The 23765-nt window shown below is 37.9% G+C and overlaps 33 non-coding genes across 33 annotated transcripts; all 33 read right to left on the bottom strand.

The window, feature by feature from the left end:
- Positions 1–283: 283 nt before the first annotated feature.
- On the bottom strand, positions 284–355 carry TRNAA-UGC (transfer RNA alanine (anticodon UGC)). The gene has a single exon. It is a non-coding gene; the product is annotated as a tRNA-Ala (tRNA).
- Positions 356–1230: 875 nt separating this feature from the next.
- TRNAA-UGC (transfer RNA alanine (anticodon UGC)) lies at positions 1231–1302 on the bottom strand. The gene has a single exon. It is a non-coding gene; the product is annotated as a tRNA-Ala (tRNA).
- A 355-nt stretch (positions 1303–1657) lies between these two features.
- On the bottom strand, positions 1658–1729 carry TRNAA-UGC (transfer RNA alanine (anticodon UGC)). Its single transcript has one exon. It is a non-coding gene; the product is annotated as a tRNA-Ala (tRNA).
- An 875-nt stretch (positions 1730–2604) lies between these two features.
- On the bottom strand, positions 2605–2676 carry TRNAA-UGC (transfer RNA alanine (anticodon UGC)). Its single transcript has one exon. It is a non-coding gene; the product is annotated as a tRNA-Ala (tRNA).
- A 353-nt stretch (positions 2677–3029) lies between these two features.
- Positions 3030–3101, bottom strand: TRNAA-UGC (transfer RNA alanine (anticodon UGC)). Its single transcript has one exon. It is a non-coding gene; the product is annotated as a tRNA-Ala (tRNA).
- Positions 3102–3976: 875 nt separating this feature from the next.
- Positions 3977–4048, bottom strand: TRNAA-UGC (transfer RNA alanine (anticodon UGC)). Its single transcript has one exon. It is a non-coding gene; the product is annotated as a tRNA-Ala (tRNA).
- Positions 4049–4401: 353 nt separating this feature from the next.
- Positions 4402–4473, bottom strand: TRNAA-CGC (transfer RNA alanine (anticodon CGC)). The gene has a single exon. It is a non-coding gene; the product is annotated as a tRNA-Ala (tRNA).
- Positions 4474–5348: 875 nt separating this feature from the next.
- On the bottom strand, positions 5349–5420 carry TRNAA-UGC (transfer RNA alanine (anticodon UGC)). Its single transcript has one exon. It is a non-coding gene; the product is annotated as a tRNA-Ala (tRNA).
- Positions 5421–5773: 353 nt separating this feature from the next.
- On the bottom strand, positions 5774–5845 carry TRNAA-CGC (transfer RNA alanine (anticodon CGC)). The gene has a single exon. It is a non-coding gene; the product is annotated as a tRNA-Ala (tRNA).
- An 875-nt stretch (positions 5846–6720) lies between these two features.
- TRNAA-UGC (transfer RNA alanine (anticodon UGC)) lies at positions 6721–6792 on the bottom strand. The gene has a single exon. It is a non-coding gene; the product is annotated as a tRNA-Ala (tRNA).
- Positions 6793–7145: 353 nt separating this feature from the next.
- Positions 7146–7217, bottom strand: TRNAA-UGC (transfer RNA alanine (anticodon UGC)). Its single transcript has one exon. It is a non-coding gene; the product is annotated as a tRNA-Ala (tRNA).
- Positions 7218–8092: 875 nt separating this feature from the next.
- TRNAA-UGC (transfer RNA alanine (anticodon UGC)) lies at positions 8093–8164 on the bottom strand. Its single transcript has one exon. It is a non-coding gene; the product is annotated as a tRNA-Ala (tRNA).
- A 353-nt stretch (positions 8165–8517) lies between these two features.
- TRNAA-CGC (transfer RNA alanine (anticodon CGC)) lies at positions 8518–8589 on the bottom strand. Its single transcript has one exon. It is a non-coding gene; the product is annotated as a tRNA-Ala (tRNA).
- An 875-nt stretch (positions 8590–9464) lies between these two features.
- On the bottom strand, positions 9465–9536 carry TRNAA-UGC (transfer RNA alanine (anticodon UGC)). Its single transcript has one exon. It is a non-coding gene; the product is annotated as a tRNA-Ala (tRNA).
- Positions 9537–9889: 353 nt separating this feature from the next.
- TRNAA-CGC (transfer RNA alanine (anticodon CGC)) lies at positions 9890–9961 on the bottom strand. Its single transcript has one exon. It is a non-coding gene; the product is annotated as a tRNA-Ala (tRNA).
- An 875-nt stretch (positions 9962–10836) lies between these two features.
- Positions 10837–10907, bottom strand: TRNAA-UGC (transfer RNA alanine (anticodon UGC)). The gene has a single exon. It is a non-coding gene; the product is annotated as a tRNA-Ala (tRNA).
- A 355-nt stretch (positions 10908–11262) lies between these two features.
- TRNAA-UGC (transfer RNA alanine (anticodon UGC)) lies at positions 11263–11334 on the bottom strand. The gene has a single exon. It is a non-coding gene; the product is annotated as a tRNA-Ala (tRNA).
- Positions 11335–12209: 875 nt separating this feature from the next.
- TRNAA-UGC (transfer RNA alanine (anticodon UGC)) lies at positions 12210–12281 on the bottom strand. The gene has a single exon. It is a non-coding gene; the product is annotated as a tRNA-Ala (tRNA).
- A 355-nt stretch (positions 12282–12636) lies between these two features.
- TRNAA-UGC (transfer RNA alanine (anticodon UGC)) lies at positions 12637–12708 on the bottom strand. The gene has a single exon. It is a non-coding gene; the product is annotated as a tRNA-Ala (tRNA).
- An 898-nt stretch (positions 12709–13606) lies between these two features.
- Positions 13607–13678, bottom strand: TRNAA-UGC (transfer RNA alanine (anticodon UGC)). The gene has a single exon. It is a non-coding gene; the product is annotated as a tRNA-Ala (tRNA).
- Positions 13679–14033: 355 nt separating this feature from the next.
- Positions 14034–14105, bottom strand: TRNAA-UGC (transfer RNA alanine (anticodon UGC)). The gene has a single exon. It is a non-coding gene; the product is annotated as a tRNA-Ala (tRNA).
- Positions 14106–14970: 865 nt separating this feature from the next.
- On the bottom strand, positions 14971–15042 carry TRNAA-UGC (transfer RNA alanine (anticodon UGC)). Its single transcript has one exon. It is a non-coding gene; the product is annotated as a tRNA-Ala (tRNA).
- Positions 15043–15397: 355 nt separating this feature from the next.
- Positions 15398–15469, bottom strand: TRNAA-UGC (transfer RNA alanine (anticodon UGC)). The gene has a single exon. It is a non-coding gene; the product is annotated as a tRNA-Ala (tRNA).
- Positions 15470–16344: 875 nt separating this feature from the next.
- TRNAA-UGC (transfer RNA alanine (anticodon UGC)) lies at positions 16345–16416 on the bottom strand. The gene has a single exon. It is a non-coding gene; the product is annotated as a tRNA-Ala (tRNA).
- A 355-nt stretch (positions 16417–16771) lies between these two features.
- On the bottom strand, positions 16772–16843 carry TRNAA-UGC (transfer RNA alanine (anticodon UGC)). Its single transcript has one exon. It is a non-coding gene; the product is annotated as a tRNA-Ala (tRNA).
- Positions 16844–17718: 875 nt separating this feature from the next.
- Positions 17719–17790, bottom strand: TRNAA-UGC (transfer RNA alanine (anticodon UGC)). The gene has a single exon. It is a non-coding gene; the product is annotated as a tRNA-Ala (tRNA).
- Positions 17791–18143: 353 nt separating this feature from the next.
- On the bottom strand, positions 18144–18215 carry TRNAA-UGC (transfer RNA alanine (anticodon UGC)). The gene has a single exon. It is a non-coding gene; the product is annotated as a tRNA-Ala (tRNA).
- An 875-nt stretch (positions 18216–19090) lies between these two features.
- TRNAA-UGC (transfer RNA alanine (anticodon UGC)) lies at positions 19091–19162 on the bottom strand. Its single transcript has one exon. It is a non-coding gene; the product is annotated as a tRNA-Ala (tRNA).
- A 355-nt stretch (positions 19163–19517) lies between these two features.
- Positions 19518–19589, bottom strand: TRNAA-UGC (transfer RNA alanine (anticodon UGC)). Its single transcript has one exon. It is a non-coding gene; the product is annotated as a tRNA-Ala (tRNA).
- Positions 19590–20487: 898 nt separating this feature from the next.
- Positions 20488–20559, bottom strand: TRNAA-UGC (transfer RNA alanine (anticodon UGC)). Its single transcript has one exon. It is a non-coding gene; the product is annotated as a tRNA-Ala (tRNA).
- Positions 20560–20914: 355 nt separating this feature from the next.
- Positions 20915–20986, bottom strand: TRNAA-UGC (transfer RNA alanine (anticodon UGC)). Its single transcript has one exon. It is a non-coding gene; the product is annotated as a tRNA-Ala (tRNA).
- Positions 20987–21861: 875 nt separating this feature from the next.
- Positions 21862–21933, bottom strand: TRNAA-UGC (transfer RNA alanine (anticodon UGC)). The gene has a single exon. It is a non-coding gene; the product is annotated as a tRNA-Ala (tRNA).
- A 355-nt stretch (positions 21934–22288) lies between these two features.
- On the bottom strand, positions 22289–22360 carry TRNAA-UGC (transfer RNA alanine (anticodon UGC)). The gene has a single exon. It is a non-coding gene; the product is annotated as a tRNA-Ala (tRNA).
- Between the last annotated feature and the right edge of the window lie 1405 nt (positions 22361–23765).

Here is a 23765-nt window from a genome sequence, read left to right as displayed (position 1 = left end):
TCTAAGGTTAAACTCAGAGCACGGAGCAAAGATAACAATTATACCTTGCTGTATAGATTTCAAGGATACTGTAGGTATCATATGATAACTTTTATTTCAATGAGGAAACACAGATTCTGTGGAATATAATCTACCACTGAGCAACATCACATTTTATAGACTGGTCAATAATTTTTCATAGTTTGATTGAAACTTTTCCAATTTCTCTAGAGTTTTTTTTAATGCATTTGTTGATCTGGAGAGGTTACATAGAGTTAAGAAAGAATCTACATTTTGCAAAACATGGAGATGCCGGGGATTGAACCCGGGGCCTCATACATGCAAAGCATGCGCTCTACCACTGAGCTACAACCCCTGTGAAAAAGTGTGGCACTCATTCGATTGCAGCTTTGCTTTGTACTTAAGTTCTACTATTTTCTAGTGTTCTAAGGGTCATCTCCGAGTATATAGCAATAAAAACCATTAGACTTTGCCAGAGTTCAAGGACACCATAATTTCCACAGCTGATGAGGATGCAAGTAGATGATCATTCCACACTTTAAATTGCTGTTAGACTTCTTCACCGAAGTCTGGGTTATCATCAGAATCCCCTACCTTATGTAATGAATGGCATGGATATTGATCAAGTATTGCCAAGTAGAGGACAGTCTTACATTCTGTTTTATCAGCAGTGTCAGAACTTGGAAGAAGGGCACATAGGATGCAGGCTATGACTGCCTCCTGGGCATTGCTGACTAAGGCTTCACCAGGTATTTTGTACAGAGTTGATATGTGTTTATCTTTTCATGCATTGATTGATCACTAATTACTTGACATTCAAGCCCAAATCCATCCTCCATAGGTTCACAATGTGTTTTAAGATGTCTGTCCTTCTTAATCAATTAGTTTTGCTGTATCGTGCGATTTGTTCTTTTATGAAACTACTGCTTTTATAGTACATTTCCCAGTGAAATTAAAACTCTGTTTCATAATTACCATATACTTGACATCAGTGTTTGGAGAATGTCAGTAGGTATGATATGGTAACTGCTGGTTAAATAAGGAAACACAGTATCCACAGAATATAATCTACCACTGAGCTACATCACATTTAATAGAATGATCAATTATTTTTCATAATTGGTGTTAATTCTTGCCCATTACTGTAGAGTGCATTCATGCATTTGTTGGTCTTGGGCTCTTCTGAAGAGGTTACATACAGATAAGTAAGAATCTATATTTTGCAAAACATGGAGATGCCGGGGATTGAACCCGGGGCCTCATACATGCAAAGCATGCGCTCTGCCACTGAGCTACATCCCCTCTGAGTTGGTTTGTTTTGATACCGAGTGATTGCTGTTCTGCATAGTACTCAAGTTCTACTACTTCCACTGTTCTAAGGTTAAACTCAGAGCACGGAGCAAAGATAACAATTATACCTTGCTGTATAGATTTCAAGGATACTGTAGGTATCATATGATAACTTTTATTTCAATGAGGAAACACAGATTCTGGGGAATATAATCTACCACTGAGCAACATCACATTTTATAGACTGGTCAATAATTTTTCATAGTTTGATTGAAACTTTTCCAATTTCTCTAGAGTTTTTTTTAATGCATTTGTTGATCTGGAGAGGTTACATAGAGTTAAGAAAGAATCTACATTTTGCAAAACATGGAGATGCCGGGGATTGAACCCAGGGCCTCATACATGCAAAGCATGCGCTCTACCACTGAGCTACATCCCCTGTGAAAAAGTGTGGCACTCATTCGATTGCAGCTTTGCTTTGTACTTAAGTTCTACTATTTTCTAGTGTTCTAAGGGTCATCTCCGAGTATATAGCAATAAAAACCATTAGACTTTGCCAGAGTTCAAGGACACCATAATTTCCACAGCTGATGAGGATGCAAGTAGATGATCATTCCACACTTTAAATTGCTGTTAGACTTCTTCACCGGAGTCTGGGTTATCATCAGAATCCCCTACCTTATGTAATGAATGGCATGGATATTGATCAAGTATTGCCAAGTAGAGGACAGTCTTACATTCTGTTTTATCAGCAGTGTCAGAACTTGGAAGAAGGGCACATAGGATGCAGGCTATGACTGCCTCCTGGGCATTGCTGACTAAGGCTTCACCAGGTATTTTGTACAGAGTTGATATGTGTTTATCTTTTCATGCATTGATTGATCACTAATTACTTGACATTCAAGCCCAAATCCATCCTCCATAGGTTCACAATGTGTTTAAAGATGTCTGTCCTTCTTAATCAATTAGTTTTGCTGTATCGTGTGATTTGTTCTTTTATGAAACTACTGCTTTTATAGTACATTTCCCAGTGAAATTAAAACTCTGTTTCATAATTACCATATACTTGACATCAGTGTTTGGAGAATGTCAGTAGGTATGATATGGTAACTGCTGGTTAAATAAGGAAACACAGTATCCACAGAATATAATCTACCACTGAGCTACATCACATTTAATAGAATGATCAATTATTTTTCATAATTGGTGTTAATTCTTGCCCATTACTGTAGAGTACATTCATGCAGTTGTTGGTCTTTGGCTCTTCTGAAGAGGTTACATACAGATAAGTAAGAATCTATATTTTGCAAAACATGGAGATACCGGGGATTGAACCCGGGGCCTCATACATGCAAAGCATGCGCTCTACCACTGAGCTACATCCCCTTTGAGTTGGTGTGGTTTGATACCGAGCGATTGCTGTTCTGCATAGTAATCAAGTTCTACTACTTCCACTGTTCTAAGGTTAAACTCAGAGCACGGAGCAAAGATAACAATTATATCTTGCTGTATAGATTTCAAGGATACTGTAGGTATCATATGATAACTTTTATTTCAATGAGGAAACAGATTCTGGGGAATATAATCTACCACTGAGCAACATCACATTTTATAGACTGGTCAATAATTTTTCATAGTTTGATTGAAACTTTTCCAATTTCTCTAGAGTTTTTTTTAATGCATTTGTTGATCTGGAGAGGTTACATAGAGTTAAGAGAGAATCTACATTTTGCAAAACATAGAGATGCCAGGGATTGAACCCAGGGCCTCATACATGCAAAGCATGCGCTCTACCACTGAGCTACATCCCCTGTGAAAAAGTGTGGTACTCATTCGATTGCAGCTTTGCATTGTACTCAAGTTCTACTATTTTCTAGTGTTCTAAGGGTCATCTCCGAGTATAAAGCAATAAAAACCAGTACACTTTGCCAGAGTTCAAGGACACCATAATTTCCACAGCTGATGAGGATGCAAGTAGATGATCATTCCACACTTTAAATTGCTGTTAGACTTCTTCACCGGAGTCTGGGTTATCATCAGAATCCCCTACCTTATGTAATGAATGGCATGGATATTGATCAAGTATTGCCAAGTAGAGGACAGTCTTACATTCTGTTTTATCAGCAGTGTCAGAACTTGGAAGAAGGGCACATAGGATGCAGGCTATGACTGCCTCCTGGGCATTGCTGACTATGGCTTAACCAGGTATTTTGTACAGAGTTGATATGTGTTTATCTTTTCATGCATTGATTGATCACTAATTACTTGACATTCAAGCCCAAATCCATCCTCCATAGGTTCACAATGTGTTTAAAGATGTCTGTCCTTCTTAATCAATTAGTTTTGCTGTATCGTGCGATTTGTTCTTTTATGAAACTACTGCTTTTATAGTACATTTCCCAGTGAAATTAAAACTCTGTTTCATAATTACCATATACTTGACATCAGTGTTTGGAGATTGTCAGTAGGTATGATATGGTAACTGCTGGTTAAATAAGGAAACACAGTATCCACAGAATATAATCTACCACTGAGCTACATCACATTTAATAGAATGATCAATTATTTTTCATAATTGGTTTTAATTCTTGCCCATTACTGTAGAGTGCATTCATGCATTTGTTGGTCTTGGGCTCTTCTGAAGAGGTTACATACAGATAAGTAAGAATCTACATTTTGCAAAACATGGAGATGCCGGGGATTGAACCCGGGGCCTCATACATGCAAAGCATGTGCTCTACCACTGAGCTACATCCCCTTTGAGTTGGTGTGTTTTGATACCGAGTGATTGCCGTTCTGCATAGTACTCAAGTTCTACTACTTCCAATGTTCTAAGGTTAAACTCAGAGCACGGAGCAAAGATAACAATTATACCTTGCTGTATAGATTTCAAGGATACTGTAGGTATCATATGATAACTTTTATTTCAATGCGGAAACACAGATTCTGGGGAATATAATCTACCACTGAGCAACATAACATTTTATAGACTGGTCAATAATTTTTCATAGTTTGATTGAAACTTTTCCAATTTCTCTAGAGTATTTTAATGCATTTGTTGATCTGGAGAGGTTACATAGAGTTAAGAAAGAATCTACATTTTGCAAAACATGGAGATGCCGGGGAGTGAACCCAGGGCCTCATACATGCGAAGCATGCGCTCTACCACTAAGCTACATCCCCTGTGAAAAAGTGTGGTACTCATTCGATTGCAGCTTTGCATTGTACTCAAGTTCTACTATTTTCTAGTGTTCTAATGGTCATCTCACAGTATAAAGCAATAAAAACCATTACACTTTGCCAGAGTTCAAGGACACCATAGTTTCCACAGCTGATGAGGATACAAGTAGATGATCATTCCACACTTTAAATTGCTGTTAGACTTCTTCACCAGAGTCTGGGTTATCATCAGAATCCCCTACCTTATGTAATGAATGGCATGGATATTGATCAAGTATTGCCAAGTAGAGGACAGTCTTACATTCTGTTTTATCAGCATTGTCAGAACTTGGAAGAAGGGCACATAGGATACAGGCTATGACTGCCTCCTGGGCATTGCTGACTAAGGCTTCACCAGGTATTTTGTACAGAGTTGATATGTGTTTATCTTTTCATGCATTGATTGATCACTAATTACTTGACATTCAAGCCCAAATCCATCCTCCATAGGTTCACAATGTGTTTAAAGATGTCTGTCCTTCTTAATCAATTAGTTTTGCTGTATCGTGTGATTTGTTCTTTTATGAAACTACTGCTTTTATAGTTCATTTCCCACTGAAATTAAAACTCTGTTTCATAATTACCATATACTTGACATCAGTGTTTGGAGAATGTCAGTAGGTATGATATGGCAACTGCTGGTTAAATAAGTTAACACAATATCCACAGAATATCATCTACCACTGAGCTACATCACATTTAATAGAATGATCAATTATTTTTCATAATTGGTGTTAATTCTTGCCCATTACTGTAGAGTGCATTCATGCATTTGTTGGTCTTGGGCTCTTCTGAAGAGGTTACATACAGATAAGTAAGAATCTATATTTTGCAAAACATGGAGATGCCGGGGATTGAACCCGGGGCCTTATACATGCAAAGCATGCGCTCTACCACTGAGCTACATCCCCTTTGAGTTGGTGTGTTTTGATACCGAGCGATTGCTGTTCTGCATAGTACTCAAGTTCTACTACTTCCACTGTTCTAAGGTTAAACTCAGAGCACGGAGCAAAGATAACAATTATACCTTGCTGTATAGATTTCAAGGATACTGTAGGTATCATATGATAACTTTTATTTCAATGAGGAAACACAGATTCTGGGGAATATAATCTACCACTGAGCAACATCACATTTTATAGACTGGTCAATAATTTTTCATAGTTTGATTGAAACTTTTCCAATTTCTCTAGAGTATTTTAATGCATTTGTTGATCTGGAGAGGTTACATAGAGTTAAGAAAGAATCTACATTTTGCAAAACATGGAGATACCGGGGATTGAACCCAGGGCCTCATACATGCGAAGCGTGCGCTCTACCACTGAGCTACATCCCCTGTGAAAAAACGTGGTACTCATTCGATTGCAGCTTTGCATTGTACTCAAGTTCTACTATTTTCTAGTGTTCTAAGGGTCATCTCAGAGTATAAAGCAATAAAAACCATTACACTTTGCCAGAGTTCAAGGACACCATAGTTTCCACAGCTGATGAGGATGCAAGTAGATGATCATTCCACACTTTAAATTGCTGTTAGACTTCTTCACCGGAGTCTGGGTTATCATCAGAATCCCCTACCTTATGTAATGAATGGCATGGATATTGATCAAGTATTGCCAAGTAGAGGACAGTCTTACATTCTGTTTTATCAGCAGTGTCAGAACTTGGAAGAAGGGCACATAGGATACAGGCTATGACTGTCTCCTGGGCATTGCTGACTAAGGCTTCACCAGGTATTTTGTACAGAGTTGATATGTGTTTATCTTTTCATGCATTGATTGATCACTAATTACTTGACATTCAAGCCCAAATCCATCCTCCATAGGTTCACAATGTGTTTAAAGATGTCTGTCCTTCTTAATCAATTAGTTTTGCTGTATCGTGTGATTTGTTCTTTTATGAAACTACTGCTTTTATAGTTCATTTCCCAGTGAAATTAAAACTCTGTTTCATAATTACCATATACTTGACCTCAGTGTTTGGAGAATGTCAGTAGGTATGATATGGTAAGTGCTGGTTAAATGAGGAAACACAGTATCCACAGAATATAATCTACCACTGAGCTACATCACATTTAATAGAATGATCAATTATTTTTCATAATTGGTGTTAATTCTTGCCCATTACTGTAGAGTGCATTCATGCATTTGTTGGTCTTGGGCTCTTCTGAAGAGGTTACATACAGATAAGTAAGAATCTATATTTTGCAAAACATGGAGATGCCAGGAATTGAACCCGGAGCCTCATACATGCAAAGCATGCGCTCTACCACTGAGCTACATCCCCTTTGAGTTGGTGTGTTTTGATACCGAGCGATTGCTGTTCTGCATAGTACTCAAGTTCTACTACTTCCACTGTTCTAAGGTTAAACTCAGAGCACGGAGCAAAGATAACAATTATACCTTGCTGTATAGATTTCAAGGATACTGTAGGTATCATATGATAACTTTTATTTCAATGAGGAAACAGATTCTGGGGAATATAATCTACCACTGAGCAACATCACATTTTATAGACTGGTCAATAATTTTTCATAGTTTGATTGAAACTTTTCCAATTTCTCTAGAGTTTTTTTTAATGCATTTGTTGATCTGGAGAGGTTACATAGAGTTAAGAGAGAATCTACATTTTGCAAAACATAGAGATGCCAGGGATTGAACCCAGGGCCTCATACATGCAAAGCATGCGCTCTACCACTGAGCTACATCCCCTGTGAAAAAGTGTGGTACTCATTCGATTGCAGCTTTGCATTGTACTCAAGTTCTACTATTTTCTAGTGTTCTAAGGGTCATCTCCGAGTATAAAGCAATAAAAACCAGTACACTTTGCCAGAGTTCAAGGACACCATAATTTCCACAGCTGATGAGGATGCAAGTAGATGATCATTCCACACTTTAAATTGCTGTTAGACTTCTTCACCGGAGTCTGGGTTATCATCAGAATCCCCTACCTTATGTAATGAATGGCATGGATATTGATCAAGTATTGCCAAGTAGAGGACAGTCTTACATTCTGTTTTATCAGCAGTGTCAGAACTTGGAAGAAGGGCACATAGGATGCAGGCTATGACTGCCTCCTGGGCATTGCTGACTATGGCTTAACCAGGTATTTTGTACAGAGTTGATATGTGTTTATCTTTTCATGCATTGATTGATCACTAATTACTTGACATTCAAGCCCAAATCCATCCTCCATAGGTTCACAATGTGTTTAAAGATGTCTGTCCTTCTTAATCAATTAGTTTTGCTGTATCGTGCGATTTGTTCTTTTATGAAACTACTGCTTTTATAGTACATTTCCCAGTGAAATTAAAACTCTGTTTCATAATTACCATATACTTGACATCAGTGTTTGGAGATTGTCAGTAGGTATGATATGGTAACTGCTGGTTAAATAAGGAAACACAGTATCCACAGAATATAATCTACCACTGAGCTACATCACATTTAATAGAATGATCAATTATTTTTCATTATTGGTTTTATTTCTTGCCCATTACTGTAGAGTGCATTCATGCATTTGTTGGTCTTGGGCTCTTCTGAAGAGGTTACATACAGATAAGTAAGAATCTACATTTTGCAAAACATGGAGATGCCGGGGATTGAACCCGGGGCCTCATACATGCAAAGCATGTGCTCTACCACTGAGCTACATCCCCTTTGAGTTGGTGTGTTTTGATACCGAGTGATTGCCGTTCTGCATAGTACTCAAGTTCTACTACTTCCAATGTTCTAAGGTTAAACTCAGAGCACGGAGCAAAGATAACAATTATGCCTTGCTGTATAGATTTCAAGGATACTGTAGGTATCATATGATAACTTTTATTTCAATGCGGAAACACAGATTCTGGGGAATATAATCTACCACTGAGCAACATAACATTTTATAGACTGGTCAATAATTTTTCATAGTTTGATTGAAACTTTTCCAATTTCTCTAGAGTATTTTAATGCATTTGTTGATCTGGAGAGGTTACATAGAGTTAAGAAAGAATCTACATTTTGCAAAACATGGAGATGCCGGGGAGTGAACCCAGGGCCTCATACATGCGAAGCATGCGCTCTACCACTGAGCTACATCCCCTGTGAAAAAGTGTGGTACTCATTCGATTGCAGCTTTGCATTGTACTCAAGTTCTACTATTTTCTAGTGTTCTAATGGTCATCTCACAGTATAAAGCAATAAAAACCATTACACTTTGCCAGAGTTCAAGGACACCATAGTTTCCACAGCTGATGAGGATACAAGTAGATGATCATTCCACACTTTAAATTGCTTTTAGACTTCTTCACCAGAGTCTGGGTTATCATCAGAATCCCCTACCTTATGTAATGAATGGCATGGATATTGATCAAGTATTGCCAAGTAGAGGACAGTCTTACATTCTGTTTTATCAGCATTGTCAGAACTTGGAAGAAGGGCACATAGGATACAGGCTATGACTGCCTCCTGGGCATTGCTGACTAAGGCTTAACCAGGTATTTTGTACAGAGTTGATATGTGTTTATCTTTTCATGCATTGATTGATCACTAATTACTTGACATTCAAGCCCAAATCCATCCTCCATAGGTTCACAATGTGTTTAAAGATGTCTGTCCTTCTTAATCAATTAGTTTTGCTGTATCGTGTGATTTGTTCTTTTATGAAACTACTGCTTTTATAGTTCATTTCCCACTGAAATTAAAACTCTGTTTCATAATTACCATATACTTGACATCAGTGTTTGGAGAATGTCAGTAGGTATGATATGGCAACTGCTGGTTAAATAAGGAAACACAATATCCACAGAATATAATCTACCACTGAGCTACATCACATTTAATAGAATGATCAATTATTTTTCATATTTGGTGTTAATTCTTGCCCATTACTGTAGAGTGCATTCATGCATTTGTTGGTCTTGGGCTCTTCTGAAGAGGTTACATACAGATAAGTAAGAATCTATATTTTGCAAAACATGGAGATGCCGGGGATTGAACCCGGGGCCTTATACATGCAAAGCATGCGCTCTACCACTGAGCTACATCCCCTTTGAGTTGGTGTGTTTTGATACCGAGCGATTGCTGTTCTGCATAGTACTCAAGTTCTACTACTTCCACTGTTCTAAGGTTAAACTCAGAGCACGGAGCAAAGATAACAATTATACCTTGCTGTATAGATTTCAAGGATACTGTAGGTATCATATGATAACTTTTATTTCAATGCGGAAACACAGATTCTGGGGAATATAATCTACCACTGAGCAACATCACATTTTATAGACTGGTCAATAATTTTTCATAGTTTGATTGAAACTTTTCCAATTTCTCTAGAGTATTTTAATGCATTTGTTGATCTGGAGAGGTTACATAGAGTTTAGAAAGAATCTACACTTTGCAAAACATGGAGATGCCAGGGATTGAACCCAGGGCCTCATACATGCGAAGCATGCGCTCTACCACTGAGCTACATCCCCTGTGAAAAAGTGTGGTACTCATTCGATTGCAGCTTTGCATTGTACTCAAGTTCTACTATTTTCTAGTGTTCTAAGGGTCATCTCAGAGTATAAAGCAATAAAAACCATTACACTTTGCCAGAGTTCAAGGACACCATAGTTTCCACAACTGATGAGGATACAAGTAGATGATCATTCCACACTTTAAATTGCTGTTAGACTTCTTCACCGGAGTCTGGGTTATCATCAGAATCCCCTACCTTATGTAATGAATGGCATGGATATTGATCAAGTATTGCCAAGTAGAGGACAGTCTTACATTCTGTTTTATCAGCAGTGTCAGAACTTGGAAGAAGGGCACATAGGATGCAGGCTATGACTGCCTCCTGGGCATTGCTGACTAAGGCTTCACCAGGTATTTTGTACAGAGTTGATATGTGTTTATCTTTTCATGCATTGATTGATCACTAATGACTTGACATTCAAGCCCAAATCCATCCTCCATAGGTTCACAATGTGTTTAAAGATGTCTGTCCTTCTTAATCAATTAGTTTTGCTGTATCGTGTGATTTGTTCTTTTATGAAACTACTGCTTTTATAGTTCATTTCCCAGTGAAATTAAAACTCTGTTTCATAATTACCATATACTTGACATCAGTGTTTGGAGAATGTCAGTAGGTATGATATGGTAACTGCTGGTTAAATAAGGAAACACAGTATCCACAGAATATAATCTACCACTGAGCTACATCACATTTAATAGAATGATCAATTATTTTTCATAATTGGTGTTAATTCTTGCCCATTACTGTAGAGTGCATTCATGCATTTGTTGGTCTTGGGCTCTTCTGAAGAGGTTACATACAGATAAGTAAGAATCTATATTTTGCAAAACATGGAGATGCGGGGATTGAACCCGGGGCCTCATACATGCAAAGCATGCGCTCTACCACTGAGCTACATCCCCTTTGAGTTGGTGTGGTTTGATACCGAGCGATTGCTGTTCTGCATAGTAATCAAGTTCTACTACTTCCACTGTTCTAAGGTTAAACTCAGAGCACGGAGCAAAGATAACAATTATATCTTGCTGTATAGATTTCAAGGATACTGTAGGTATCATATGATAACTTTTATTTCAATGAGGAAACACAGATTCTGGGGAATATAATCTACCACTGAGCAACATCACATTTTATAGACTGGTCAATAATTTTTCATAGTTTGATTGAAACTTTTCCAATTTCTCTAGAAATTTTTTTAATGCATTTGTTGATCTGGAGAGGTTACATAGAGTTAAGAGAGAATCTACATTTTGCAAAACATGGAGATGCCGGGGATTGAACCCAGGGCCTCATACATGCAAAGCATGCGCTCTACCACTGAGCTACATCCCCTGTGAAAAAGTGTGGTACTCATTCGATTGCAGCTTTGCATTGTACTCAAGTTCTACTATTTTCTAGTGTTCTAAGGGTCATCTCCGAGTATAAAGCAATAAAAACCATTACACTTTGCCAGAGTTCAAGGACACCATAATTTCCACAGCTGATGAGGATGCAAGTAGATGATCATTCCACACTTTAAATTGCTGTTAGACTTCTTCACCGGAGTCTGGGTTATCATCAGAATCCCCTACCTTATGTAATGAATGGCATGGATATTGATCAAGTATTGCCAAGTAGAGGACAGTCTTACATTCTGTTTTATCAGCAGTGTCAGAACTTGGAAGAAGGGCACATAGGGTGCAGGCTATGACTGCCTCCTGGGCATTGCTGACTATGGCTTAACCAGGTATTTTGTACAGAGTTGATATGTGTTTATCTTTTCATGCATTGATTGATCACTAATTACTTGACATTCAAGCCCAAATCCATCCTCCATAGGTTCACAATGTGTTTAAAGATGTCTGTCCTTCTTAATCAATTAGTTTTGCTGTATCGTGCGATTTGTTCTTTTATGAAACTACTGCTTTTATAGTACATTTCCCAGTGAAATTAAAACTCTGTTTCATAATTACCATATACTTGACATCAGTGTTTGGAGAATGTCAGTAGGTATGATATGGTAACTGCTGGTTAAATAAGGAAACACAGTATCCACAGAATATAATCTACCACTGAGCTACATCACATTTAATAGAATGATCAATTATTTTTCATAATTGGTGTTAATTCTTGCCCATTACTGTAGAGTGCATTCATGCATTTGTTGGTCTTGGGCTCTTTTGAAGAGGTTACATACAGATAAGTAAGAATCTATATTTTGCAAAACATGGAGATGCCGGGGATTGAACCCGGGGCCTCATACATGCAAAGCATGCGCTCTACCACTGAGCTACATCCCCTCTGAGTTGGTGTGTTTTGATACCGAGTGATTGCTGTTCTGCATAGTACTCAAGTTCTACTACTTCCACTGTTCTAAGGTTAAACTCAGAGCACGGAGCAAAGATAACAATTATACCTTGCTGTATAGATTTCAAGGATACTGTAGGTATCATATGATAACTTTTATTTCAATGAGGAAACACAGATTCTGGGGAATATAATCTACCACTGAGCAACCTCACATTTTATAGACTGGTCAATAATTTTTCATAGTTTGATTGAAACTTTTCCAATTTCTCTAGAGTTTTTTTTAATGCATTTGTTGATCTGGAGAGGTTACATAGAGTTAAGAAAGAATCTACATTTTGCAAAACATGGAGATGCTAGGGATTGAACCCGGGGCCTCACACATGCAAAGCATGCGCTTTACCACTGAGCTACATCCCCTGTGAAAAAGTGTGGCACTCATTCGATTGCAGCTTTGCTTTGTACTTAAGTTCTACTATTTTCTAGTGTTCTAAGGGTCATCTCCGAGTATATAGCAATAAAAACCATTAGACTTTGCCAGAGTTCAAGGACACCATAATTTCCACAGCTGATGAGGATGCAAGTAGATGATCATTCCACACTTTAAATTGCTGTTAGACTTCTTCACCGGAGTCTGGGTTATCATCACGAATCCGCTCATCACTATGACAGAATCCCCTACCTTATGTAATGAATGGCATGGATATTGATCAAGTATTGCCAAGTAGAGGACAGTCTTACATTCTGTTTTATCAGCAGTGTCAGAACTTGGAAGAAGGGCACATAGGATGCAGGCTATGACTGCCTCCTGGGCATTGCTGACTATGACTTAACCAGGTATTTTGTACAGAGTTGATATGTGTTTATCTTTTCATGCATTGATTGATCACTAATTACTTGACATTCAAGCCCAAATCCATCCTCCATAGGTTCACAATGTGTTTAAAGATGTCTGTCCTTCTTAATCAATTAGTTTTGCTGTATCGTGCGATTTGTTCTTTTATGAAACTACTGCTTTTATAGTACATTTCCCAGTGAAATTAAAACTCTGTTTCATAATTACCATATACTTGACATCAGTGTTTGGAGAATGTCAGTAGGTATGATATGGTAACTGCTGGTTAAATAAGGAAACACAGTATCCACAGAATATAATCTACCACTGAGCTACATCACATTTAATAGAATGATCTATTATTTTTCATTATTGGTGTTAATTCTTGCCCATTACTGTAGAGTGCATTCATGCATTTGTTGGTCTTGGGCTCTTCTGAAGAGGTTACATACAGATAAGTAAGAATCTATATTTTGCAAAACATGGAGATGCAGGGAATTGAACCCGGGGCCTCATACATGCAAAGCATGCGCTCTACCACTGAGCTACACCCCCTTTGAGTTGGTGTGGTTCGATACCGAGCGATTGCTGTTCTGCATAGTACTCAAGTTCTACTACTTCCACTGTTCTAAGGTTAAACTCAGAGCACAGAGCAAAGATAACAATTATACCTTGCTGTATAGATTTCAAGGATACTGTAGGTATCATATGATAACTTTTATTTCAATGAGGAAACACAGATTCTGGGGAATATAATCTACCACTGAGCAACATCACATTTTATAGACTGGTCAATAATTTTTCATAGTTTGATTGAAACTTTTCCAATTTCTCTAGAGTTTTTTTTAATGCATTTGTTGATCTGGAGAGGTTACATAGAGTTAAGAAAGAATCTACATTTTGCAAAACATGGAGATGCCAGGGATTGAACCCGGGGCCTCATACATGCAAAGCATGCACTCTACCACTGAGCTACATCCCCTGTGAAAAAGCGTGGCACTCATTCGATTGCAGCTTTGCATTGTACTTAAGTTCTACTATTTTCTAGTGTTCTAAGGGTCATCTCCGAGTATATAGCAATAAAAACCATTAGACTTTGCCAGAGTTCAAGGACACCATAATTTCCACAGCTGATGAGGATGCAAGTAGATGATCATTCCACACTTTAAATTGCTGTTAGACTTCTTCACCGGAGTCTGGGTTATCATCAGAATCCCCTACCTTATGTAATGAATGGCACGGATATTGATCAAGTAGAGGACAGTCTTACATTCTGTTTTATCAGCAGTGTCAGAACTTGGAAGAAGGGCACATAGGATGCAGGCTATGACTGCCTCCTGGGCATTGCTGACTAAGGCTTCACCAGGTATTTTGTACAGAGTTGATATGTGTTTATCTTTTCATGCATTGATTGATCACTAATTACTTGACATTCAAGCCCAAATCCATCCTCCATAGGTACACAATGTGTTTAAAGATGTCTGTCCTTCTTAATCAATTAGTTTTGCTGTATCGTGTGATTTGTTCTTTTATGAAACTACTGCTTTTATAGTACATTTCCCAGTGAAATTAAAACTCTGTTTCATAATTACCATACACTTGACATCAGTGTTTGGAGAAAGTCAGTAGGTATGATATGGTAACTGCTGGTTAAATAAGGAAACACAGTATCCACAGAATATACTCTACCACTGAGCTACATCACATTTAATAGAATGATCAATTATTTTTCATAATTGGTGTTAATTCTTTTCCATTACTGTAGAGTGCATTCATGCATTTGTTGGTCTTGGGCTCTTTTGAAGAGGTTACATACAGATAAGTAAGAATCTATATTTTGCAAAACATGGAGATGCCAGGGATTTAACCCGGGGCCTCATACATGCAAAGCATGCGCTCTACCACTGAGCTACATCCCCTCTGAGTTGGTGTGTTTTGATACCGAGTGATTGCTGTTCTGCATAGTACTCAAGTTCTACTACTTCCACTGTTCTAAGGTTAAACTCAGAGCACGGAGCAAAGATAACAATTATACCTTGCTGTATAGATTTCAAGGATACTGTAGGTATCATATGATAACTTTTATTTCAATGAGGAAACACAGATTCTGGGGAATATAATCTACCACTGAGCAACATCACATTTTATAGACTGGTCAATAATTTTTCATAGTTTGATTGAAACTTTTCCAATTTCTCTAGAGTTTTTTTTAATGCATTTGTTGATCTGGAGAGGTTACATAGAGTTAAGAAAGAATCTACATTTTGCAAAACATGGAGATGCCGGGGATTGAACCCGGGGCCTCATACATGCAAAGCATGCGCTCTACCACTGAGCTACTTCCCCTGTGAAAAAGTGTGGCACTCATTCGATTGCAGCTTTGCTTTGTACTTAAGTTCTACTATTTTCTAGTGTTCTAAGGGTCATCTCCGAGTATATAGCAATAAAAACCATTAGACTTTGCCAGAGTTCAAGGACACCATAATTTCCACAGCTGATGAGGATGCAAGTAGATGATCATTCCACACTTTAAATTGCTGTTAGACTTCTTCACCGAAGTCTGGGTTATCATCAGAATCCCCTACCTTATGTAATAAATGGCATGGATATTGATCAAGTATTGCCAAGTAGAGGACAGTCTTACATTCTGTTTTATCAGCAGTGTCAGAACTTGGAAGAAGGGCACATAGGATGCAGGCTATGACTGCCTCCTGGGCATTGCTGACTAAGGCTTCACCAGGTATTTTGTACAGAGTTGATATGTGTTTATCTTTTCATGCATTGATTGATCACTAATTACTTGACATTCAAGCCCAAATCCATCCTCCATAGGTTCACAATGTGTTTTAAGATGTCTGTCCTTCTTAATCAATTAGTTTTGCTGTATCGTGCGATTTGTTCTTTTATGAAACTACTGCTTTTATAGTACATTTCCCAGTGAAATTAAAACTCTGTTTCATAATTACCATATACTTGACATCAGTGTTTGGAGAATGTCAGTAGGTATGATATGGTAACTGCTGGTTAAATAAGGAAACACAGTATCCACAGAATATAATCTACCACTGAGCTACATCACATTTAATAGAATGATCAATTATTTTTCATAATTGGTGTTAATTCTTGCCCATTACTGTAGAGTGCATTCATGCATTTGTTGGTCTTGGGCTCTTCTGAAGAGGTTACATACAGATAAGTAAGAATCTATATTTTGCAAAACATGGAGATGCCGGGGATTGAACCCGGGGCCTCATACATGCAAAGCATGCGCTCTGCCTCTGAGCTACATCCCCTCTGAGTTGGTTTGCTTTGATACCGAGTGATTGCTGTTCTGCATAGTACTCAAGTTCTACTACTTCCACTGTTCTAAGGTTAAACTCAGAGCACGGAGCAAAGATAACAATTATACCTTGCTGTATAGATTTCAAGGATACTGTAGGTATCATATGATAACTTTTATTTCAATGAGGAAACACAGATTCTGGGGAATATAATCTACCACTGAGCAACATCACATTTTATAGACTGGTCAATAATTTTTCATAGTTTGATTGAAACTTTTCCAATTTCTCTAGAGTTTTTTTTAATGCATTTGTTGATCTGGAGAGGTTACATAGAGTTAAGAAAGAATCTACATTTTGCAAAACATGGAGATGCCAGGGATTGAACCCGGGGCCTCATACATGCAAAGCATGCGCTCTACCACTGAGCTACATCCCCTGTGAAAAAGTGTGGCACTCATTCGATTGCAGCTTTGCTTTGTACTTAAGTTCTACTATTTTCTAGTGTTCTAAGGGTCATCTCCGAGTATATAGCAATAAAAACCATTAGACTTTGCCAGAGTTCAAGGACACCATAATTTCCACAGCTGATGAGGATGCAAGTAGATGATCATTCCACACTTTAAATTGCTGTTAGACTTCTTCACCGGAGTCTGGGTTATCATCAGAATCCCCTAACTTATGTAATGAATGGCATGGATATTGATCAAGTATTGCCAAGTAGAGGACAGTCTTACATTCTGTTTTATCAGCAGTGTCAGAACTTGGAAGAAGGGCACATAGGATGCAGGCTATGACTGCCTCCTGGGCATTGCTGACTAAGGCTTCACCAGGTATTTTGTACAGAGTTGATATGTGTTTATCTTTTCATGCATTGATTGATCACTAATTACTTGACATTCAAGCCCAAATCCATCCTCCATAGGTTCACAATGTGTTTAAAGATGTCTGTCCTTCTTAATCAATTAGTTTTGCTGTATCGTGTGATTTGTTCTTTTATGAAACTACTGCTTTTATAGTACATTTCCCAGTGAAATTAAAACTCTGTTTCATAATTACCATATACTTGACATCAGTGTTTGGAGAATGTCAGTAGGTATGATATGGTAACTGCTGGTTAAATAAGGAAACACAGTATCCACAGAATATAATCTACCACTGAGCTACATCACATTTAATAGAATGATCAATTATTTTTCATAATTGGTGTTAATTCTTGCCCATTACTGTAGAGTACATTCATGCATTTGTTGGTCTTTGGCTCTTCTGAAGAGGTTACATACAGATAAGTAAGAATCTATATTTTGCAAAACATGGAGATACCGGGGATTGAACCCGGGGCCTCATACATGCAAAGCATGCGCTCTACCACTGAGCTACATCCCCTTTGAGTTGGTGTGGTTTGATACCGAGCGATTACTGTTCTGCATAGTAATCAAGTTCTACTACTTCCACTGTTCTAAGGTTAAACTCAGAGCACGGAGCAAAGATAACAATTATATCTTGCTGTATAGATTTCAAGGATACTGTAGGTATCATATGATAACTTTTATTTCAATGAGGAAACAGATTCTGGGGAATATAATCTACCACTGAGCAACATCACATTTTATAGACTGGTCAATAATTTTTCATAGTTTGATTGAAACTTTTCCAATTTCTCTAGAGTTTTTTTTAATGCATTTGTTGATCTGGAGAGGTTACATAGAGTTAAGAGAGAATCTACATTTTGCAAAACATAGAGATGCCGGGGATTGAACCCAGGGCCTCATACATGCAAAGCATGCGCTCTACCACTGAGCTACATCCCCTGTGAAAAAGTGTGGTACTCATTCGATTGCAGCTTTGCATTGTACTCAAGTTCTACTATTTTCTAGTGTTCTAAGGGTCATCTCCGAGTATAAAGCAATAAAAACCATTACACTTTGCCAGAGTTCAATGACACCATAATTTCCACAGCTGATGAGGATGCAAGTAGATGATCATTCCACACTTTAAATTGCTGTTAGACTTCTTCACCGGAGTCTGGGTTATCATCAGAATCCCCTACCTTATGTAATGAATGGCATGGATATTGATCAAGTATTGCCAAGTAGAGGACAGTCTTACATTCTGTTTTATCAGCAGTGTCAGAACTTGGAAGAAGGGCACATAGGATGCAGGCTATGACTGCCTCCTGGGCATTGCTGACTATGGCTTAACCAGGTATTTTGTACAGAGTTGATATGTGTTTATCTTTTCATGCATTGATTGATCACTAATTACTTGACATTCAAGCCCAAATCCATCCTCCATAGGTTCACAATGTGTTTAAAGATGTCTGTCCTTCTTAATCAATTAGTTTTGCTGTATCGTGCGATTTGTTCTTTTATGAAACTACTGCTTTTATAGTACATTTCCCAGTGAAATTAAAACTCTGTTTCATAATTACCATATACTTGACATCAGTGTTTGGAGAATGTCAGTAGGTATGATATGGTAACTGCTGGTTAAATAAGGAAACACAGTATCCACAGAATATAATCTACCACTGAGCTACATCACATTTAATAGAATGATCAATTATTTTTCATAATTGGTGTTAATTCTTGCCCATTACTGTAGAGTGCATTCATGCATTTGTTGGTCTTGGGCTCTTTTGAAGAGGTTACATACAGATAAGTAAGAATCTATATTTTGCAAAACATGGAGATCCCGGGGATTGAACCCGGGGCCTCATACATGCAAAGCATGCGCTCTACCACTGAGCTACATCCCCTCTGAGTTGGTGTGTTTTGATACCGAGTGATTGCTGTTCTGCATAGTACTCAAGTTCTACTACTTCCACTGTTCTAAGGTTAAACTCAGATCACGGAGCAAAGATAACAATTATACCTTGCTGTATAGATTTCAAGGATACTGTAGGTATCATATGATAACTTTTATTTCAATGAGGAAACACAGATTCTGGGGAATATAATCTACCACTGAGCAACATCACATTTTATAGACTGGTCAATAATTTTTCATAGTTTGATTGAAACTTTTCCAATTTCTCTAGAGTTTTTTTTAATGCATTTGTTGATCTGGAGAGGTTACATAGAGTTAAGAAAGAATCTACATTTTGCAAAACATGGAGATGCCAGGGATTGAACCCGGGGCCTCATACATGCAAAGCATGCGCTCTACCACTGAGCTACAGCCCCTGTGAAAAAGAGCGGCACTCATTCGATTGCAGCTTTGCTTTGTACTTAAGTTCTACTATTTTCTAGTTTTCTAAGGGTCATCTCCGAGTATATAGCAATAAAAACCATTAGACTTTGCCAGAGTTCGAGGACACCATAATTTCCACAGCTGATGAGGATGCAAGTAGATGATCATTCCACACTTTAAATTGCTGTTAGAATTCTTCACCGGAGTCTGGGTTATCATCACGAATCCGCTCATCACTATGACAGAATCCCCTACCTTATGTAATGAATGGCATGGATATTGATCAAGTATTGCCAAGTAGAGGACAGTCTTACATTCTGTTTTATCAGCAGTGTCAGAACTTGGAAGAAGGGCACATAGGATGCAGGCTATGACTGCCTCCTGGGCATTGCTGACTATGGCTTAACCAGGTATTTTGTACAGAGTTGATATGTGTTTATCTTTTCATGCATTGATTGATCACTAATTACTTGACATTCAAGCCCAAATCCATCCTCCATAGGTTCACAATGTGTTTAAAGATGTCTGTCCTTCTTAATCAATTAGTTTTGCTGTATCGTGCGATTTGTTCTTTTATGAAACTACTGCTTTTATAGTACATTTCCCAGTGAAATTAAAACTCTGTTTCATAATTACCATATACTTGACATCAGTGTTTGGAGAATGTCAGTAGGTATGATATGGTAACTGCTGGTTAAATAAGGAAACACAGTATCCACAGAATATAATCTACCACTGAGCTACATCACATTTAATAGAATGATCTATTATTTTTCATAATTGGTGTTAATTCTTGCCCATTACTGTAGAGTGCATTCATGCATTTGTTGGTCTTGGGCTCTTCTGAAGAGGTTACAAACAGATAAGTAAGAATCTATATTTTGCAAAACATGGAGATGCAGGGAATTGAACCCGGGGCCTCATACATGCAAAGCATGCGCTCTACCACTGAGCTACATCCCCTTTGAGTTGATGTGGTTCGATACCGAGCGATTGCTGTTCTGCATAGTACTCAAGTTCTACTACTTCCACTGTTCTAAGGTTAAACTCAGAGCACGGAGCAAAGATAACAATTATACCTTGCTGTATAGATTTCAAGGATACTGTAGGTATCATATGATAACTTTTATTTCAATGAGGAAACACAGATTCTGGGGAATATAATCTACCACTGAGCAACATCACATTTTATAGACTGGTCAATAATTTTTCATAGTTTGATTGAAACTTTTCCAATTTCTCTAGAGTTTTTTTTAATGCATTTGTTGATCTGGAGAGGTTACATAGAGTTAAGAAAGAATCTACATTTTGCAAAACATGGAGATGCCAGGGATTGAACCCGAGGCCTCATACATGCAAAGCATGCACTCTACCACTGAGCTACATCCCCTGTGAAAAAACGTGGCACTCATTCGATTGCAGCTTTGCATTGTACTTAAGTTCTACTATTTTCTAGTGTTCTAAGGGTCATCTCCGAGTATATAGCAATAAAAACCATTAGACTTTGCCAGAGTTCAAGGACACCATAATTTCCACAGCTGATGAGGATGCAAGTAGATGATCATTCCACACTTTAAATTGCTGTTAGACTTCTTCACCGGAGTCTGGGTTATCATCAGAATCCCCTACCTTATGTAATGAATGGCATGGATATTGATCAAGTATTGCCAAGTAGAGGACAGTCTTACATTCTGTTTTATCAGCAGTGTCAGAACTTGGAAGAAGGGCACATAGGATGCAGGCTATGACTGCCTCCTGGGCATTGCTGACTAAGGCTTCACCAGGTATTTTGTACAGAGTTGATATGTGTTTATCTTTTCATGCATTGATTGATCACTAATTACTTGACATTCAAGCCCAAATCCATCCTCCATAGGTTCACAATGTGTTTAAAGATGTCTGTCCTTCTTAATCAATTAGTTTTGCTGTATCGTGTGATTTGTTCTTTTATGAAACTACTGCTTTTATAGTACATTTCCCAGTGAAATTAAAACTCTGTTTCATAATTACCATACACTTGACATCAGTGTTTGGAGAATGTCAGTAGGTATGATATGGTAACTGCTGGTTAAATAAGGAAACACAGTATCCACAGAATATAATCTACCACTGAGCTACATCACATTTAATAGAATGATCAATTATTTTTCATAATTGGTGTTAATTCTTGTCCATTACTGTAGAGTGCATTCATGCATTTGTTGGTCTTGGGCTCTTTTGAAGAGGTTACATACAGATAAGTAAGAATCTATATTTTGCAAAACATGGAGATGCCAGGGATTGAACCCAGGGCCTCATACATGCAAAGCATGCGCTCTACCACTGAGCTACATCCCCTCCGAGTTAGTGTGTTTTGATACCGAGTGATTGCTGTTCTGCATAGTACTCAAGTTCTACTACTTCCACTGTTCTAAGGTTAAACTCAGAGCACGGAGCAAAGATAACAATTATACCTTGCTGTATAGATTTCAAGGATACTGTAGGTATCATATGATAACTTTTATTTCAATGAGGAAACACAGATTCTGGGGAATATAATCTACCACTGAGCAACATCACATTTTATAGACTGGTCAATAATTTTTCATAGTTTGATTGAAACTTTTCCAATTTCTCTAGAGTTTTTTTTAATGCATTTGTTGATCTGGAGAGGTTACATAGAGTTAAGAAAGAATCTACATTTTGCAAAACATGGAGATGCCGGGGATTGAACCCGGGGCCTCATACATGCAAAGCATGCGCTCTATCACTGAGCTACTTCCCCTGTGAAAAAGTGTGGCACTCATTCGATTGCAGCTTTGCTTTGTACTTAAGTTCTACTATTTTCTAGTGTTCTAAGGGTCATCTCCGAGTATATAGCAATAAAAACAATTAGACTTTGCCAGAGTTCAAGGACACCATCATTTCCACAGCTGATGAGGATGCAAGTAGATGATCATTCCACACTTTAAATTGCTTTTAGACTTCTTCACCGGAGTCTGGGTTATCATCACAAATTCGCTCATCACTATGACAGAATCCCCTACCTTATGTAATGAATGGCATGGACATTGATCAAGTATTGCCAAGTAGAGGACAGTCTTACATTCTGTTTTATCAGCAGTGTCAGAACTTGGAAGAAGGGCACATAGGATGCAGGCTATGACTGCCTCCTGGGCATTGCTGACTAAGGCTTCACCAGGTATTTTGTACAGAGTTGATATGTGTTTATCTTTTCATGCATTGATTGATCACTAATTACTTGACATTCAAGCCCAAATCCATCCTCCATAGGTTCACAATGTGTTTAAAGATGTCTGTCCTTCTTAATCAATTAGTTTTGCTGTATCGCGTGATTTGTTCTTTTATGAAACTACTGCTTTTATAGTACATTTCCCAGTGAAATTAAAACTCTGTTTCATAATTACCATATACTTGACATCAGTGTTTGGAGAATGTCAGTAGGTATGATATGGTAACTGCTGGTTAAATAAGGAAACACAGTATCCACAGAATATAATCTACCACTGAGCTACATCACATTTAATAGAATGATCAATTATTTTTCATAATTGGTGTTAATTCTTGCCCATTACTATAGAGTACATTCATGCATTTGTTGGTCTTTGGCTCTTCTCATCACATTTTATAGACTGGTCAATAATTTTTCATAGTTTGATTGAAACTTTTCCAATTTCTCTAGAGTTCTTTTTAATGCATTTGTTGATCTGGAGAGGTTACATAGAGTAAAGAAAGAATCTACATTTTGCAAAACATGGAGATGCTGAGGATTGAACCCGGGGCCTACATCCCCTGTGAAAAAGCGTGGCACTCATTCGATTGCAGCTTTGCATTGTACTTAAGTTCTACTATTTTCTAGTGTTCTAAGGGTCATCTCTGAGTATATAGCAATAAAAACCATTAGACTTTGCCAGAGTTCAAGGACACCATAATTTCCACAGTTTATGAGGATGCAAGTAGATGATCATTCCACACTTTAAATTGCTGTTAGACTTCTTCACCGGAGTCTGGGTTATCATCAGAATCCCCTACCTAATGTAATGAATGGCATGGATATTGATCAAGTATTGCCAAGTAGAGGACAGTCTTACATTCTGTTTTATCAGCATTGTCAGAACTTGGAAGAAGGGCACATAGGATACAGGCTATGACTGCCTCCTGGGCATTGC

This window comes from Pseudophryne corroboree, chromosome 4 (genome assembly GCF_028390025.1).
Source record: "Pseudophryne corroboree isolate aPseCor3 chromosome 4, aPseCor3.hap2, whole genome shotgun sequence".
Taxonomy (NCBI): domain Eukaryota; kingdom Metazoa; phylum Chordata; class Amphibia; order Anura; family Myobatrachidae; genus Pseudophryne; species Pseudophryne corroboree.
This window is presented reverse-complemented; position numbering and strand designations above follow the sequence as displayed.